Genomic DNA, 19,221 nt, shown 5'->3' with positions numbered 1-19,221 from the left:
AAACATAATACAGTTCTCCCTATCAATAGATCGAATAGGGCAAGAAAACACAAGTAGAAGAAGAAATCGACACTAAAACACAAGAAAATGAACTTACACTTTTGAATCGCCGGCGGAAGATCGGAACTTTGCCGTGAAATTAGCTAAGGAAAGTGTAGAAAGAGAGGCAGTGGGGGTGGGTATCTATATGGGGGGTGGGTGTATATGGGGGGTGTGGGGTAGGTGGTCGACTATGGTGTGAGTAAACAGAGAACTGAGAAGTGAGAAGTATGGTGCACATTTGTATACAGAGAAGAGTAGGGGTGGGCGTTCGGTTCTTCGGTTTGGTTTTTTGAAAGTGGACACGGAACACCGAACCGAATTATTCGGTTCGGTTCGGTTTGGTTTCGGTTTTTTTTTTTTTTTTTTTTTTTTTGGCATGGACCTGAAATGGGCTATTTTCTGTTTGTAAAATAGACTTACTTTTTAATTAAAAATGAGCTATTTTATGTTTTTTTTAATTCAAAATGAGCTATTTCAATTCATCGGAATTCAATTTTCACATGAACTTATAAGAGATCTAAACAAAGTCTATGAGACTGAGCCGAGCAACTTCAACAAAATTGTCGAGCTTATGCAGAAAATGCAAGAATGTCCCAACCACCAAATGATATAGTGCATGAGCTTGCTAGCACGCATGAGCTTGCTAGCATGAACTTCATCACTAGAAGCAAAAAAATGTCCATAAACACTAGCAGGCAGCAGCAACAGCCATAAACAAGCAGTAGCAGCAGCAGAAAAACATGAAAACAAGGTACAATCACAAAACAAAACCAGTAGCTTAAAGCCCTAAACTTAAACAAAATCAGTCCATAAACAAAACCAGCAACACAGTCCATAAACAAAACCAGTCCAGTCCATAAACAAACAGCAAATCAGTAGCATAAAAACACTAGTAGAGTATAGACGATTAAGAAGCCATATCCGAAAACTGAGAAATTATAAGGAGAAAATGAAATTACGTTAATTAAGAAACTAAGACAGGAAGAAAGTGAACTCCGACCACTGCTGGTGCCTGAGAGTAAGTCTAGGTCGCCGAAAGTGAAGTTAGGTTTGTGAGGAGTCGGACAGAGGAGAGGAAGTGAGGAAATGAAGTTAGGGCTTAGGTTAGGTGAAATGAAATTAGGGTGGGTCTATAGGGATGGGCTTGGATAAACTAATTTGGGCCTAAGAGAGTGAAGTGGACTGAGTGATCTGAGTGTTGTAATGAAAAAATTGTATTCATGTGGTAAATCTTCGGTTTAACCGAAATACCGAAGAACCGGTGATCCGGAACCGAACACCGGATTTGTTAATAGAAAAAAACGAAACCGAATCAATTCGGTTCGGTCCCGTTTTTTGGTTTTCGGTGTTTATGCCCACCCCTAGAGAAGAGTAGTAGAAGTAGGGTTCTTGAACGTTATACAGAGAAGTAGAAGTATGGTGGGTGTACTGTATATGTTGGTTTGGTTTGGTTCCTTACTTTGGGCTGAACTTATGATGGGCATTGACGCATGGGCTATTATTAATGGGCCTTTATTTGGTATTTACTTCGGTATTCAGTATTACCGAACGGTATTATTATGTAAAACTGAATACCGAAACCGATATCTTTTAATTTGTTCCCGAAAACCGAAATACCGAAGGCCCCGGTTCGGTTCGGTAATTCGGTTTTCGGTGTTTTATGCCCAGCCCTAGTTTTAGGAAGAAAATGAAGGAAGAAAGGCGGAGTGTTAGAGAGGGAGTGTGTATTTGTGAAATGACATAAAGTCACGTGTTGTTTGCATATTTTGAGAATCCAATATTGCAAATTTGGAATCAATTCACTTGTAATCAGTTCACTTACCTTTTGAGTTTTTTTAAATAGGAGTATCTATCCGGATGATTCTTTGAATAAAGATGCTTGTATATAGTTTCACATTAGGAAGCAATAGAAGGATCTAATTTCAAGCATAGCAGCTGAGTCGGCTATAGAAGGATCTAATTTCAATTCTTGATGTATGACATTCAAGCATAAAACCTTGAAGTATGTGGTTTGGGTTCCTTACTATTTTTTGCACTGAATATACCAAAATTCTAAAAATAGCACAGCAACTAGCTTAAAGATCATGGACCTTACATATCAAAGAAAAAGAGAAGGATCAATTGACCAACCACCTCAGTAATAAAGATCTTAAAGTCTTGGATCAACTAATAGACCGGGCCTAATGTGCACAAACATAGACGCTGGCACAGAGTATCTGTGGCAACAAATTGTGCTCAGCATAGTCTCGAGAAGATCATTACCAGTACAACTGAATCCTCGACAACCAACCTCTGTAAAAGTACACAGTATAGACAATCCTAAATCCTTCAAATACAAAGATCTATATGCTTCCTCTCTTCTGCGTAGGTCCTCACTGACATAGGTTTAGCCAAAACGGGGATTTTATCAGTTTCAAACATCACGTGTGCATTTTTTTTTGTTTTTGATAAGGTAAGGTTTAATTAAAAAAAACAGTATCAAGATGATACTGCAAGAGAACACAGAAAATGTAGGCTAGATTACATTAGAAACCTAAGCAGTCTAGCATGTCTAGGATGTCATCAAAATTCATAACAACATTTCCATCTCTCCAATAGTACAACATTCACGTGTGCATTTGACACACAATGCACAAGATCTTTAGGATTGGAAGCAAACCTTGAGGCTGGATCAGCTATCCAACTATCCAATGTCAAGCCTAAGACCCGAGTTCCCATTCCTCAACCCTAGATTGGCGAGGTCCAGGTTCCATGCTTTGCTTGCTATACTAACAAACACTTTCGGCAAACTTCAATTTTTTTGACATCACTCTGAGTTCATCAAATGTTTTCCCACATCCATGGTACTAGTATTTCACATTTAACTAATGATCAGTGACATTACAATGGCGAATCCAAAGTGTGAGCTGCGAGTTCACGAGAACCCACTAGCTTTTCCTCAAACTTTGTATACGTATTCAAATATCCACTAAATATCAATAAAAACTTGATTGTGAACCCAATTATTATTGTATATTAACTTGAGGCCTCTGCACAACCCATAAACTCCATATCCTAGATCTGCCTATGAGTGACAAGCAATCATTTTCCATTATTCAAAGGACAATTCAAACATCCTACCTGGCAAGTTTAAAACCACAAGATTCAAAGGACATTTTAATACATTACACGCATCTTTAAATTTAGACCACAAGATTCAAAAGTCTATTTTCATTCCTTAAACTTCGTTGTCCAGTCAAACTAAGACACATAAATTCGGAAAGAGGGAGTAGTAAAATCTCAGCTTTCTACCACTTGTCTAAGGCAAGACAAACAACCCCATTAATAAAGTACACCAATTTAACCAAGGCAAGAGACATACATACATACATATACAAATGCAAGCTAAACACTACCAACAGCAAATATTATTCCTTGAGTAAAATGATAAGAATTACTATTAGTTTACCTTGAAGAATTTGCCATTCCATGCTTCAGAATCTTGTTGTTGCGTACATAAAAGGGTATCTTTATTTTGATCAGGAAAAGGAAGCAAATGGTGCAAGAATAGTAGTTTGCTGCTCCCATAATTTCTTCCAATGGACGAAAGCTACTCTCAAACTTCCACTCTTTGGTTAAAGATTAAAACGATTTGTGAAGGCGAAAAATTAGAAATGGTCCCTTATGTTTGAGGGTAAGTTTAAAATGGGGAAAGGGTAAAAAATAACCCCCTACTTTGGGAAAAGGGCTAATTTGGGTGGGGTGAAATTATTTTTTGTGGGTCGGGGCGGGTTATAATATGGGGAATGGGTATTTTTAATTAAATGGGTAATTTTGGTTGAATTGGGATTTCCATCCACTTAAGGTATAAGTGAACACTTTGGCTAACGGAGGGGTATATTTGATCACTTTGGCTAACGAAGGGCAAAGTTAGTCAATAAACTAAAGTAGAGGGTATGTTACAGTTTTGGTCTTTTAAGTTAGCCAAAAATTAGTAATAATTTTAGTTTCCGTCAGAGATTTATCAACATCTGTCGGTTAGATTTGATGGGAATGGTGAAAAAAGGAGATTAGCGGGTCACATTTAGAGGTCGATTTTGTATATTTGTTATTTCTAATCTATTTTATAATCTGATGTAGCTCTTTGAGGTGTATTTCTGTTATTTTTTTAAGTGTCTAGTGTAATTTTTTGTGTTACATATTTTAGGAATTGATAGACTTTCTTGGTGTTTATAGTTAAATCTTCATTTTCATATTTCACTGTTAAACTAACATACAGAGTTCGGTAAATATTTGAGGAGGCTAAAAGTGTTAACTTTGGGAAAACTTAAGGACCAAACTAAATAAGTGCACATACTCTCAAACATGAGTGACCCTTTTTGTCATTTTCTTGAGAAAGTTATTGAACTCAGACATACCCAACGCCCTCCCACAAAGTTGTTTGGGGAGGATCGAGTGTACGCAGATCTTACACCTATCTCAAAGGTAGAGAAGTTGTCTCTGATAAACCCCCGGCTCAATAAAAAACATACCAAAACAGTTTGAAAAAAGAAAGTCATTAAAACTCAGGATTATACTATGGTTAATTCGCAGTGAATAAATGAAGTATTAAACATTTACCTAAAAACACACACTATTATTTATAGATTTTGTGTATTACATCACAATAAAGGAATGTTGTATGAGCAGTTCATCCTCTACGGTTTCAATTCTTTCACGCAATGTTAGAACTTATTTAGGGAAAAAGATATTTTATGGCTAGCAGAAACTTTAATGGCTAATATTTGGGTTTAATGCCGTGAAGTACACATTCTGCTCAAACAATCGACGAGCGCTAGTCAGCGGCCCAATCACTACAAGAGATCAGATTTTTTTATGATGACTAAAGTCGCTGCAAAAAATATAGAAGTCGCCACTAAAGATCACTGCATGTACTGCTATTCTAAAGGTTTTTGTGACGACTCAGGGGTCGCCACATGAACTATACATCTTGTGGCGACTAAGCCTGCCACAAAAAGGAAAACAAATATGCGACGAAAATAATTCACAAACGATAGAAATGAAGAAGAAGTGGTGGAGGAAATTGAGCCTTCAAGAAATATCTCATAACATGAATAATGTTACACCTCGTGTTTTCGTGCGTTGTCGTATCGTAAGGTTGCTAACATGGTAAGAAGGTATTTTTTTTGAGGTAGTTAAATAGTATGATAGTCGTACGTTAAGTTTTGAAGTCAAATGAGTTGTGATACGGAAGTCGATAAAGGTCGTCGCAAGTTACGTTTGTAAATTTCACTGAAATTTGGGTCAGATGTGAAAGAGCTTTTCTCTCAATATACTTGGAGTTATGGGGTGATCCACCTATCAAATCGAAGTTCTACGAGTCTAGTTTACAGCGCATTTAACCGTTTGTCGATACGACATCCGAGTAGAGAGAAATTCGCATTTCCGTCCAAGGGTGCAAACTGCCACAGCAAGTGGGCCCAACTTAAGTGATATAAATAGAGGCCCCAACGTTTTTAGGCCCTCATTTTCAGCAATATTAAGCCCTAGAACAGCCCTTATACTCTCCCAAATTCATTCTCCATCAATCACAACTAAGTTCAAAGGCAAATCAAGTGATTACAACATAAGGAATCACATGACAATCATAGAATCGTAGATTTCTCGTTGTTTCGATTTTCGGAAGAAAGCTTCATTTTGAAATAAATTAAGTTGTAGAGTATTATTCAACTTTTGAGGTATGATTTAACCTTCTCTTCATCTCTTTGAGCCTTACAAGTAATTAAACCTAGAAATTAGGTAGAAACCCCATAGAATAAGCTTTTGCAATTCTTATGAACTCTTATGGACTTGGCTTGATTGTTGGGCTAGTTTATATAGTTTTAACATGTTGCTTGGAGTTATGGTGGTATGGATAGGATTGTACTGATGAGGGGGAGTAGGAAAGTAAAATTTTGTAGCATTTTGTGGAAAAATTGTGCTACAAAAGAGCCTACGAACTTATGCCCGCAAGTTGCTTGCTTAAATGTTTAAGTGAAGACTTTCATGAGCTATGAGTTTGATTTGATCTTGAATAGTTCGTTTTGTGTAGGTAGTCGTTCATAAGGTATTCAAGGACCGGAAGACGCGTATAGCTCTATCAACGAGGTATGTAGGGTACTTTCTTTATATCTTTCGGCATGACTAGAACTCGAAAGAACGTTTATTGGATTGTTTCATCGAATTCGAACCGCTCACTTCAAATTGATAAATATGATTAAATCTTCCCTTTTTCTCATGAATAACTCACATCGAAGAAGATTTAAGTATTCTCATCCTTTCTTGTTCGTCGCTCAAAGAGAATTAAAATTCTTTTGTTGATTCTTTTTTTTTCGACGTTCATGTTGATCATGGTTCGATAGCTTGAACATGATGTCTACTTCAAACAAATCCATATACGTAACTTTCATGGTTCTTGTGTTGGTTGCCTCTAGTTGGAAACCAAAGAACGTAGGGACAATAACGATAGTCGAGGGTAACGACGACAGGTCACTCCGACTCTTCTTATGATATCTCTTTTGAGGTCAGTCTTGCATTGCACTTATATATATATATGTATTTATTTTCATTACCGAGCCGCGCTATAGTCGGTCGGGTAGGCACTTATATGTGCACCTAGACATGTTTCTTCTTTACCGAGCCGTGTTGTAGGCGGCGGTGTAGGCACGTAGTTGTGCATGCCAGCGATCAATTGGGCGAGAGATGATGTTATGATGATGAGCTCACCCACGAGGGATTTATTATTATTATATGATATGATATATACCTCCACGGTGAGGAATGATTTTACGAGCACGCATTTACAATTTATGTTGTGGTTATGGTCGCCCTCGGTGGCTTTGAACGAGTTTCGGGTTGTTTGTAAATCTCTTCTCATATTATTTACATTATTTGTGCTTGTGCTTACCGCCTACATATTAGTACATATTTTGTACGACGCCTTTGTGCGTTGTGTTCATGCCCGTGTGTCGATAGACAAGCCGGCGTGCCTCCGCGATGTAGGACCGAGATCAGCGGTCGAGTGTCGCACTCCACTTCTTCGGAGTTGCTGGTTTGAGTCCATAGGTACTACTGCATGTGTATATATATAGTTTTGGGGTATGTCGGGGCCCTGTCCCGACCTGTTGATATTGTGTTACTCTTTTAGAGGCTTGCAGACCAGTTGTCAGTGTATATATGTTTTGCTTGGCCTTGTCGGCCCCCTGTACAGTTGGCATGACCGTGATATAGCCTTGTTGGCCTTAGCTATATATATATATATATATATATATATATATATATATAAGTTTTTGGGTTCTTCTGCGTGCATGTTGACACATTTGGTTCTTGTTAGTGTCATATAATGGCCTTGTTGGCCCATTATTCATATTACATGTCACAGATGCCATGGTTGGTTCGCTCGGGCCTTCGGGTGCCGAGTGCCGGCCACACTCCCCAAGGTTGGGGTGTGACAAACTTGGTATCAGAGCAGGTCTGTCCTAGGGAGTCTGCAAGCCGTATCTAGTAGAGTCTTGTTTATGGGTGTGTTGTGCACCACACTTATAAATAGGAGGCTACAGGATATTTAGGAAAAATTCCTTTCTTCTTGATCTAGATCGTGCGATAGAGCTGATCCATAAGTGTTCACTTCTAACCTTTATTTTGTTTATATTCTCAGCGATGCCTAACACTACTAGACGACAAGTGGCTATGCAGTTTATACAGAGATTAGATGACGAGGCGGGAGGAGGCATCAGTCAGGCGCCGCCCGCTAATTTTGATCAGCATGAGCCTCAGAACGAGGGCGACTCTCGAGCTTCACGGAGTAGCATCTCCACCCCTCTTCGGGGGGGGAGGGGGGCAGAGGAGAGCCGATGTACCTCCGATTCCTCCTCCAGTTGCACCTGATCAGGATTTGGATATGCGGAGCGCAGTGCAGTTATTGACTAGACTTGTGGCCTCTCAAGCCCAACGTCAGGCTCCAGATACGGGTGACAGAGCAGTGAGTGCAAGGGCACGAGACTTCATTAACTTGGCACCTCCAGAATTTAGGGGGATGAACCCGAATGCTGATCCACAGGATTTCCTAGATCGTATGCAGCGGACTCTGAGGCTTATGCATGCTACTGATACTGAGTCGGTAGAGCTTGCTTCTTATAGGCTGCGGGATGTTGCTATAGATTGGTACGAGACTTAGGAGCAGTCCTGGGGACCTCGTGCTCCACCGGCGACATGGAGAGAATTTTCTTAGGCATTTATGCAGCAGTATCTACCTATTGAGATTCGTCGTGCCCAACAGGATCGGTTTCTGCGTTTGGAGCAAGGTAATATGAGTGTTAGGGAGTATAGCATGCAGTTCAACTCTATGGCCAGATACGCTCCTACTGTTGTAGCTGATATGACCGATCGAGTGTACCGGTTCGTGGGTGGTTTAGGACCGCATTTGATCAATGAGTGTACCACAGCTGCTCTGAATCCGGGAATGGATATTGCTCGCATACAAGCCTATGCACAGAACTTAGAGGATCGTAAGAGGCAGCAGCGGGTTGATCGAGAGCGGGATAGAGGTCAGCATAAGAGGGCCTGATCTGCGAGTGATTCGGGGGATTTTAGAGGTGGACCTAGGTCGCAGTTTTCTAGACATTCATCTTAGGGCCTAGTGCACCACTACAATTTTAGGTCGGCGACGTGATTGGACCAGAGTCGGGGTCGGTCGAGTTCGCGGACATCAGGCCCGCAGTTTAGAGGTGAGTTCAGCCAGATCAAGCCTCCGATGCCCTGTTGTGATCGATGTGGTAGGGCTTATTCTGGGTTGTGTCTCTAGGGTGCTGATGTGTGTTATGCATATGGACAGCCGGGTCATATTATGAGATATTGTCCGAGGAGAGGCGGAGGTGGTATGGCTCAGCCAACAGCATTTGCAGCGGCTTCTTCTTCTTTCGTGCGCACGGGCGAGTATGTAGACATCGGCGGGGGGTAGGCAGAGGAGGAGTGTCTAGTTCAGGCGATCAGCAGAACCGTATATATGCATTATCGGGTCGTCGGGACTTAGAGTCATCTCCGGATGTGGTTACAGGTATATTATCCGTCTTTTCCACTAATATGTATGCCTTGATAGATCCCGGTTCTACATTGTCGTATAGTTTTCCCTTCATTGCTAGCAAGTGTAATAAAGGGCCTGAATTATTACGTAAGTCATTTGAGGTATCTACGCCCGTGGGTGAGCCTGTGATAGTTAGACGGGTATATCGAGATTGTGATGTGATGATTTATGACCGCCATACGTTAGTTGATTTGCATGAACTAGAGATGGTTGATTTTGATATTATTATGGGTATGGATTGGCTGGCTTCTTGTCATGCTAATGTAGATTGCTGGACGAAGATTGTTCGTTTTAATTTTCCAGGCGAGCATGTTATTGAGTGGAAGGGCAATGTTGCAGCGCCAAAAGGGAAGTTTATTTCTTACCTTAAGGCTCGGAAGATGATTGCGAAAGGATATATTTACCATCTGGTGCGAGTGCAGGATGTGGAGGCGGAACCTCCAACTCTTCAGTCGGTTCCTGTTGTTAATGAATTCCCCGATGTATTTCCTGATGAACTTCCTGGCCTTCCTCCCGAAAGGGAAATCGACTTTGCTATTGATGTACTTCCAGATACTCAGCCTATATCTATTCCTCCGTATAGAATGGCCCCTGCTGAATTAAAGGAATTGAAAGCTCAGTTGAAGGATCTTCTGGATAAAGGTTTTATTAGACCCAGTACTTCTCCGTGGGGTGCACCAGTGCTGTTTGTTCGTAAGAAAGACGGTTCGTTGAGAATGTGTATTGATTACCATCAGCTCAACAAGGTGACTATTAAGAACAAGTACCCCCTTCCCAGAATCGATGATTTATTTGATCAGCTACAGGGCGCGAAGTACTTTTCCAAGATCGATCTTCGGTCTGGATATCATCAGTTGCGAGTCAAAGAGCAAGATATCCCGAAGACGGCTTTTCGGACCAGATATGGCCATTATGAATTTCTTGTCATGTCCTTCGGTCTCACTAATGCGCTAGCGATTTTTATGGATTTAATGAATCGGGTCTTCAAGCCATTTCTTGACATCTTCGTGATTGTGTTCATTGATGATATTCTGATATACTCTCGGTCAGAAGCAGAGCACGCAGATCATTTGCGAGTAGTATTGCAGACGCTGCAAGATCATAAGTTGTATGCTAAATTCTCTAAATGCGAGTTTTGGTTGAATTCGGTGGCGTTCCTTGGACATATCATCTTAGATGAGGGCATCAAGGTGGATGGTCAGAAGATCGAGGCAGTAAAGAATTGGCCGAGGCCCACAACTCCTACGGAAGTTCGTAGTTTCTTGGGCTTAGCCGGCTATTATCGGAGGTTTGTGGAGAATTTCTTTTCTATTGCCGCTCCTTTGATGAAATTGACACATAAAGCAGCTAAGTTTCAATGGTCTGATGCTTGTGAAAGGAGCTTTCAGGAATTGAAGAATCGATTAACATCAGCGCCTGTTCTGGCACTTCCTGAGGGATCTGAAGGTTATGTGGTGTACTGTGATGCGTCAAGGGTTGGATTGGGGTGTGTTTTGATGCAGCACGGCAAGGTTATTGCATATGCTTCAAGGCAATTGAGGAAGCACGAGCAGAATTACCCGACTCATGATCTCGAGTTGGCAGCCGTTATATTTGCCCTGAAAATATGGCGTCATTATCTTTATGGAGTTCATGTTGATATCTACACAGATCATAAGAGTTTGCAGTATATATTCAAGCAAAAAGAGCTGAACTTGAGACAACGAAGGTGGCTGGAATTACTGAAGGACTACGATGTTGATATCTTATACCATCCGGGAAAGGCGAACGTCGTAGCTGATGCGTTGAGTCGTAAGTCCATGGGCAGTTTGAAGCATGTGGGAGCTGATAAGTTAGAGATGACCAAGGATCTATATCGATTGTCCAGTCTGAGTGTGCGGTTACTTGACACAGGTGATGAGGGTGTTGTGGTTCAGAAAGCTACGGAGTCATCGTTAGTAGCTGAAGTGAAAGCACGACAGTTTGAAGATCCCGAATTGGTTAAGATCAAGGAAGGCATCTCTTCTCAGAAAAAGCAATTGTTCGAGATATCAGATGACGGAGTTCTCAAATATAAAGGTCGATGGTGTGTACCTAATGTTAGGGAGCTTCGCAAGCAAATTATGACGGAGATTCACTAGTCTCGGTATTCGGTTCATCCCGGTTCTACTAAGATGTACCACGACCTTCGTCAGTTATATTGGTGGAATGATATGAAGAATGACATTGCTACATTTGTGGCTCAGTGTCCAAATTGTCAGCAGGTTAAGGTTGAACACTAGAAACTTGGTGGATTGCTTCAGAATATCGAGATCCCAACATGGAAATGGGAAGCTATTAATATGGACTTTATTACAGGATTGCCTAGTTCTCGTCGGAAGTTCGATTCCATCTGGGTTATTGTGGACAGGCTTACAAAATCAGCACACTTTTTACCTATTAGAACTACGTACGCAGCTGAAGATTATGCCAGATTGTATATCAAAGAGATAGTTCGATTACATGGAGTTCCAGTTTCTATTATATCTGACAGAGATGCGCAGTTTACAGCTAATTTCTGGAGATCTTTCCAAGAAGGGTTGGGTACTCATATTAGTCTCAGCACAGCTTTCCATCCACAGACAGACGGACAGGCCGAACGTACTATTCAGACGCTCGAGGATATGTTACGAGCCTGTGTATTGGACTTCAAAGGAAGCTGGGAAGATCATTTGCCACTTATTGAGTTTGCCTACAATAATAGCTACCACTCTAGCATACAGATGGCACCATATGAGGCTTTATACGGGCGGAAGTGCAGGTCCCCTATTGGTTGGTTTGATGTCGGTGAAACAAAGTTATTAGGACCTGAGTTGGTGCAACAAGCGGTAGAGAAAGTTAAGTTAATTCAAGAAAGGTTATTGACGGCTCAGAGCCGACAGAAGTCATACTCAGACAACCGACGTAGAGATCTAAAGTTTGCCATGGGAGATTGGGTATTTCTGAAGGTATCGCCTATGAAAGGCATAATGAGATTTGGCAAGAAAGGCAAGCTTAGCCCCAGGTATGTCGGGCCGTATCAGATCGTGTAGAGAATTGGCCAAGTTGCTTATAAACTTGATTTGCCACCAGAGCTAGAGGCAGTTCATCCGGTATTTCATGTCTCCATGCTTCGTAAATGCTTAGGCGATCCTTCTCGTATCACCCCTATTGAGGATATTCAAGTTACTGAGGACTTGTCGTACGAGGAAGTTCCTGTCGCCATCCTAGATCGTCAAGTTCATAAATTGCGAACTAAAGAGGTAGCTTCGGTTAAGGTATTGTGGCGGAATAATAATGTAGAAGAGATGATATATATATATATATAAGAAGATATGAAAGCCCCATACCCTCATTTGTTCCAATCTTTATGTTTACATTGACATCCCTGTAATACGATACTTTCTTTCTCATTTCTATTTCTCAAGCTATATATATATATTGTGTTAGGTGCTATTGTTGATTCAAGTGCGGCGAGTATATCTCGGAACACGGCAGATGACAGTTGAGGTGAGTTATGGCTAACTTATCTTGATTTCTGCATACTTAGATGGTCGTGTGAGGCCAAATTGCCATTGTTATGTTGTTGTGTGGCCCTGTGTGGCTTTGGATATTGGTTTGAGCTACTTGACAGGTTTTGGATAGTCCTGTTTACAGAGGAAACTCTGCCGAAATTTTTAGAAATCCTGAGAGTTGAGATATCCCTCAACATTCGAGGACGAATGTTCTTAAGGGGGAAGGATGTTACACCTCGTGTTTTCGTGCGTTATCGTATTGTAAGGTGGCTAACATGCTAAGAAGGTAATTTTTGAGGTATTTAAATAGTATGATAGTCGTATGTTAAGTTTTGAAGTCAAACGAGTAGTGATACGAAAGTCGACAAAGGTCGTCGCAAGTTACGTTTGTAAATTTCACGGAAATTTGGGTCAGATGTCGAAGAGTTTTTCTCTCAATCTACTTGGAGTTATGGGCTATCAAATCGAAGGTATACGAGTCTAGTTTCCAGCGCATTTAACCGTTTATCGATACGACATCGGAGTAGAGAGATATTTGCATTTCCGTACAAGGGTGAAAAGTGCCACGGGACAGTGTGCCCAAGTCGGTGGCTGCACAACTTAAGTGATATAAAAAGAGTCCCAAAACGTTTTAGGCCCTCATTTTCTTCAATTTAAACCCTAGAACAGCTACTGTATTCTCTCAACTGATTCTCCATCAATCACAATTAAATTCAAAGGCAAATCAAGTGATTACAACATAAGGAATCACATGACAATCATAGAAATTAGATTTCTCGTTGTTTTGTCTTTCGGAAGAAAGCTTGCTTTGAAGTAACTTAAGTTTAGAGTATTATTCAACTTTTGAGGTATGTTTTAACCTTCTTTCATCTCTTTGAGCTGCTTACAAGTAATTAAACCTAGAATTAGGTAAGAAATCCCATAGAACAAATTTTTGCAATTCTTATGAACTCTTATGGATGAACTTGATTGTTGGGCTAGTTTTATATAGTTTTAACATGTGTTATTTTGGGTTATGGTATATGGATAGGATTGATACTGATGAGGTAGGAGTAAAGGAGAAAGTAAAATTTGGTAATCTTGAAGGGAAAATTGAGCTACAAAAGAGCCTACGAACTTATGCCCGCGAGTTGCTCGCTTAAAATGTCTCAATGAAGATTTTTATGAGCTATGACTTGATTTTGATCTTGAATAGTTCGTTTGTGTAGGAAGTCGTTCATAAGGTATTCAAGGACCCGAAAGACGCGTATAACTCTATCAACGAGGTATGTAGGGTCCTTCTCTATATCTTTCGGCATGACTAGAACTCGAATGAACGTTTATTGAATTGTTTCATCGAATTCGAATTGCTCCACTTCAAATTGATAAATATGATTAAATCTGCCCTTTTCTCATGAATAACTCACATCGAAGAAGATTTAAGTATTCTCATCTTCCCTTGTTCGTCGGTTCAAAGAGAATTAAAATTTCTTTTGTTCGTTCTTTTTCCGACGTTCAATTGATCATGGTTCTTTCAATTGAACATGATGTCTACTTCAAACAAATCCATATCTACGTAACTTCCATGTTTCTTGTGTTGGTTGTCTCATAATTGGAAACCAAAGGACGTAGGGACAATAACGATAGTCGAAGGATAACGACAATAGGTCACTCCGACTCTTTTTCATGATATCTCTTCGAGGTTGGTCTTGCATTGCACTTATATATATATATTATATATATATATATATATATATATATATATATATATATATTATATTTTCATTACCGAGCCGCGCTATAGTCGGCCGGGTAGGCACTTATATGTGCACTCTAGACATGTATTTCTTCTTTTACCGAGCCGTGTTGTCGCGGCCGGGAATAATTTTACGGCACGTAGCCGTGCATACGCCCCGATCAATTAGGTTGTTTAAAGAGATGATGTTATGATGATGAGCTCACCCCATACAAAGGGATTATTATTATTATATGATATGATATAGACCTCCACAGTGAGGAATGATTTTACGAGCACGCATTTACATTTATGTTGTGGTTATGGTTGCCCTCAGTGGCCTTGAACAGAGTTTCAGGTTGTTTCTAAATCTCTTCTCATATTATTTACATTATTTGTGCTTGTGCTTACCGCCCTACATATTCAGTACATATTTCGTACTGACGCCTTTTGTGCGCTGTGTTCATGCCCAAAAAGTCTTTGATAGACAGGCCGGCGTGCCTCCGCAGTAGGACACCGAGATCAGCGCTTGAGTGTCACACTCCACTTCTTCGGAGTTGCTGGTTGTGAGTCTATAGGTACAGATGCATATGTATATGTATAGTTTTGGGGTATGTCGGGGCCCTATCCCGACCTGTTGATATTGTGTTGCTCTTTTAGAGGCTTGCAGACCAGTTGTCAGTGTATATATGTTTTGCATGGCCTTGTCGGCGTACTGTTGGCATGCTATATATATATATATATATATATATATATATATATATATATATATATATATATATATATATATATATATATATATATATATATATATATATATATGTGTGTGTGTGTGTGTGTGTGTGTGTGTGTGTGTGCGGATTATACATTTGGTTCTTGTTAGTGTCATATAGCGGCCTTGTTGGCCTATTATTCATATTACATGTCACGATGCCATGGTTGGTTCGCTCGGGCCTTCGGTGCAGTATCGACCACACCCCCAAGGTTGGGGTGTGACAAATAATATGTGTTTAATAATTGTATAATATTTGCATAATTAGTAAGTATACATTGATTATACATTTTATACACAAATTATATAACTATGATATATTTTTTAAATACATACTATAGGAATACATATTCTATACAATAATGATACGGTTTTTATACGTATGATACATTTTTTATACATATACAGTAGTGATACATATTTTATACAACAACGATACAGTTTCTATTACATATGTTGGAATCAGTTGAAAAAAAGTTACGAAATGGAATTATTTTTAAAAAGCTAAAAAAATATCGTTTAAGCTTCTTGAGTCATTCGGTTGTCAATAATTTGGACCATATGGCTACTTGTGTCCTTTTCCCTATTATTTAGGCTTTAATTGTCAGGTCTAGGCCTACATTAAGAGGTCGTTTGGTATGTGGGATATTCCCAGATTAAATTTGGAATTAATTTTATCCTCTATTTGGTAGAAGGTATGAGTTTACCTCATAATCTATTTACGCGTTCTACCAAATAGAGTATAAAATTAATTCCAAACTTAACCCTGGATATCTCACTCTATCTCATCAAACTTGGGATAATGAAATTGGGACGAAGGGCGTCTGGTAAATTAGACTGTTCTTTCTGCAAATATCTAAAGGCCATATTTAATCGTGATTGGTTCAGTTGGTTTGTGGCGCAGCGTTTTGTTGTGAATTTTGTAATTGTCCACATCAATGTGTTTTTTCATGTCTATACTTCCTGAAATATTTAAATCATTTCTGTGCACTCCTTTGTCGATGTTGTATTTGGTAATCCTTCACATCCATCTTTTTTTCTCTTCTTTTGGTTTGGAAACAAATCAGTCAACCATGCAAGACAATTATTGAAAAGGAACCTACTTTAAGATGACCAAGCAGCCAATAACAAGTCCAAATTATCAAGATTTTTGCACAGTGTATGCTGGACACACCATTTAGTAGCTCCAAGAATATAGAACAGACCCATGGAAAAAACTTATCTGCAGCCAGTGTTTACATCAAACACAACTACAGGACACAAGCCGGTATATACAACAACCAATGAATATAGGACGCAAGTTGTTTTTACACCAAACAAAAGAATGTTAGACACGCATTCCATGTATAAACAAATCTAAGTACCTTTTGGTTGTGGCATGGGCCATCTCAAATCTTTAAATTCCTAAGCGATAACCTAGGAGAGGCTCCAAATTCACATATATGTAGTTACCGGTACAGCCAGACACCCACTTAGACAATTAATAATCAACACTTCTGCATCTTCTCCTTCCAAACTCTTACATAAACAAACAAGGCAACCATTTCCTATATACTTTTGCCACGTTGTAATAATACACTTACCTTTCTCTAAAAAGGCAACCATCTCGTATATATTTAGGACTAAAACGGAGCTAAAAGAACACCTACAGCCACATGCAGTACTCGTACCACTTCCTCTTCAAGGCCATATAAATCCATTTACCCATCTTGCCATGAAGCTTGCCTCAAAAGGTTTTACCATTACCTTTGTCAGCACAGAGTCAAGTCACAGAAGATAGCTACAGCTCAGTCGCTTAAAGATGACGGCAACCCTTTCTCCCATGCACAGAAATCAGGTCTTGACATTCGTCATGCCAAAATTAGTGATGGTTTTCCACTGTGCTTTGACAGGAGGGCCAACGCAAGCCAGTTTGTGGAAGGTCTGATTCATGTTTTCCAAGCTCATGTGGATGACTTCATTGAAAATCTAGTCCTCTCGAAACCAAACCCACCACTTTCTTGTATAATAGCTGACAGTTTCCACGTATGGGCATCAACGATTGCCAAGAAATATAATCTTGTCAACGTTTCATTTTGGACTGAACCAGCCACAGTGCTTACAGTTTACTATCACATGGACCTGCTCAAGAGTAATGGCCGCTTTCCATGTCATGGTATGAACCCCATATCTTGAAGCTATTACTATCTTATCACTGACTAAATTACATAATCAAATAGCTGATGAGTAATAATTTTGTCCAGACAAGTGTGAAGACACCACTAGATACACACCTGGAGTGCAGGCCATTGAACCAGCAGATTTACCTTCATATTGTCAAGATGCTGATCCAAGCACCGTGATGCACCGTTTTGTATTCAAGTGACTAGAAGATTCAAGGAAAGCAGACTTTGTCATAGGTAATACAGTACAAGAGCTAGTCTTCCAACCATCTCGGGCTTACAAGAGCATCAGCCCTTCTCCGCAATTGGGCCAGTCTCAGCCCTTCTACGCAATTGCGCCAGTCTTTCCCAAGCTTCACTAGGAGAACAATTTCGACGAGCCTGCAACCGACATAAGATTACACCGACTGGCTCAATAGCAAACAATATGGTACAGTGTTATACATCTCATTTGGTAGTCTTGCTAATTTGAGTAAACAGGACATTCTGGAAATAGCACAAGGCATCCTCATAAGTAAGGTGAGTTTCATTTGGTTGTTGCGTCACAATATCTTAGGTTATGGAGAAAGAAGCATTTTGCCTCTTGGTTTTGAGGAAGAAACTATACATAGAGGATTGGTCGTACCATGGTGCTCTCAACTATCAGTACTATCACATCCAACAGTTGGAGGGTTTTGACTCATTGTTGGTGGAATTCTATCTTGGAGAGTATATGGTGTAAAGTTCCAATGATGTGCTTTCCTATTACAAACGGGAAATTAGTGGTTGATGATTGGAAGATTGGTATGAATCTTTGCATTGGAAGATTAATCAGGAGGGAGGTAGTAGCGGAGAATAATGGAAGGATAATGAGTGAATCAGATGAATCGAGGGAAAATATAAAGAAAACAAAGATGATCCTTCAGAATGCACTTTCTAATGAGGGATCTTCAGAGAAGAATCTCAACCAATTCATAGAAGACATGAAGAACAAGGTTCTTCAGAAAATATGAGATGGCCCACAAGAGTTTGCTATCACATTCTCACTTACCAATTACGGTCTGCATAGCCAGAACATAGCAAGTGATGCATTTTTTTTTTTTTTAATTTTTTATGTAGTAACTTTGCGAGTAAGGTATTAGTTCTATAACTGTTTCGGAGTGAATAATGGCCAAATATACAATAACTATTATGCCTTAAACTAGTCGGGTCAACTATATGAATCCTCGCTATTTATCCAGGTCCATTTGAACCAGCTGAATAATGGCATGGCATAATGAATCCTCCTCAGCGACCAGAATGTCCAACAATGACAAGGTGAAAAAAGTTTATTTGACAACACACATCCTTGAGGACCTTTACTACTTACTTTTCACAATTAAATTCACTTCCGGGACAGTCTGCAGCTTCATAGTGTAACAGTACTACATCATGAAATATGGCCCTTCGGAAGCTTCTAAAAACTAACTGCACCTTCATAGTGTGACCTGGCCTTAGAACAGCCCCAAGCTTAAGGTTACAAACAGCCAGAGAGTATTTTGCTAAATTGGAGCATAGCATTTCAGAGCAATCCCGACTGAGATTAGTTTTACAGATGTTGAAAGTGTTCATGTGACATGCTGTAACAAGGGACAGTACTTTAAAGTTAAAAAAAAAAAAAAAAAAAAAAAAAAAATTGTTGTTACCATGTTGGGTTTTAATATTGGTGAATGGGAAATGATGGGATTAATGGTTAGAAATATTTATTACAGTGCAATAAACATTGTTAACCAATAAGATCCAACATAGGAAAAAAAGAGGAAAAGCACTAATGCACTATATTACCTGCCGAAATTACACTTTTGAATCTCGCGGTTAGCTTAAAAAAAAAAAGTTGAGGGTGCAAAAAAAAAAAAAACTACGTTACTAGTATTCACGTCGAATTTCGTCGCTCGGCTTTG

At 39.7% G+C, this 19,221-nt stretch overlaps 1 long non-coding RNA gene and 1 pseudogene across 1 annotated transcript; both read left to right on the top strand.

The window, feature by feature from the left end:
• The first annotated feature begins 5,573 nt into the window (after nucleotides 1-5,573).
• On the top strand, nucleotides 5,574-15,072 carry LOC132060637 (uncharacterized). Its single transcript, XR_009415971.1, has 3 exons — nucleotides 5,574-5,759; nucleotides 6,113-6,168; nucleotides 14,846-15,072. It is a non-coding gene; the product is annotated as an uncharacterized LOC132060637 (long non-coding RNA).
• Nucleotides 15,073-16,347: 1,275 nt separating this feature from the next.
• Nucleotides 16,348-18,806, top strand: LOC132061086 (UDP-glycosyltransferase 86A1-like; annotated as a pseudogene).
• The last annotated feature ends 415 nt before the right edge of the window (nucleotides 18,807-19,221 follow it).

The sequence above is a fragment of the Lycium ferocissimum genome, chromosome 6 (genome assembly GCF_029784015.1).
Source record: "Lycium ferocissimum isolate CSIRO_LF1 chromosome 6, AGI_CSIRO_Lferr_CH_V1, whole genome shotgun sequence".
Taxonomy (NCBI): domain Eukaryota; kingdom Viridiplantae; phylum Streptophyta; class Magnoliopsida; order Solanales; family Solanaceae; genus Lycium; species Lycium ferocissimum.
The sequence above is the reverse complement of the archived record's forward strand: the minus strand, read 5'-3'. Positions and strand labels throughout refer to the sequence as shown.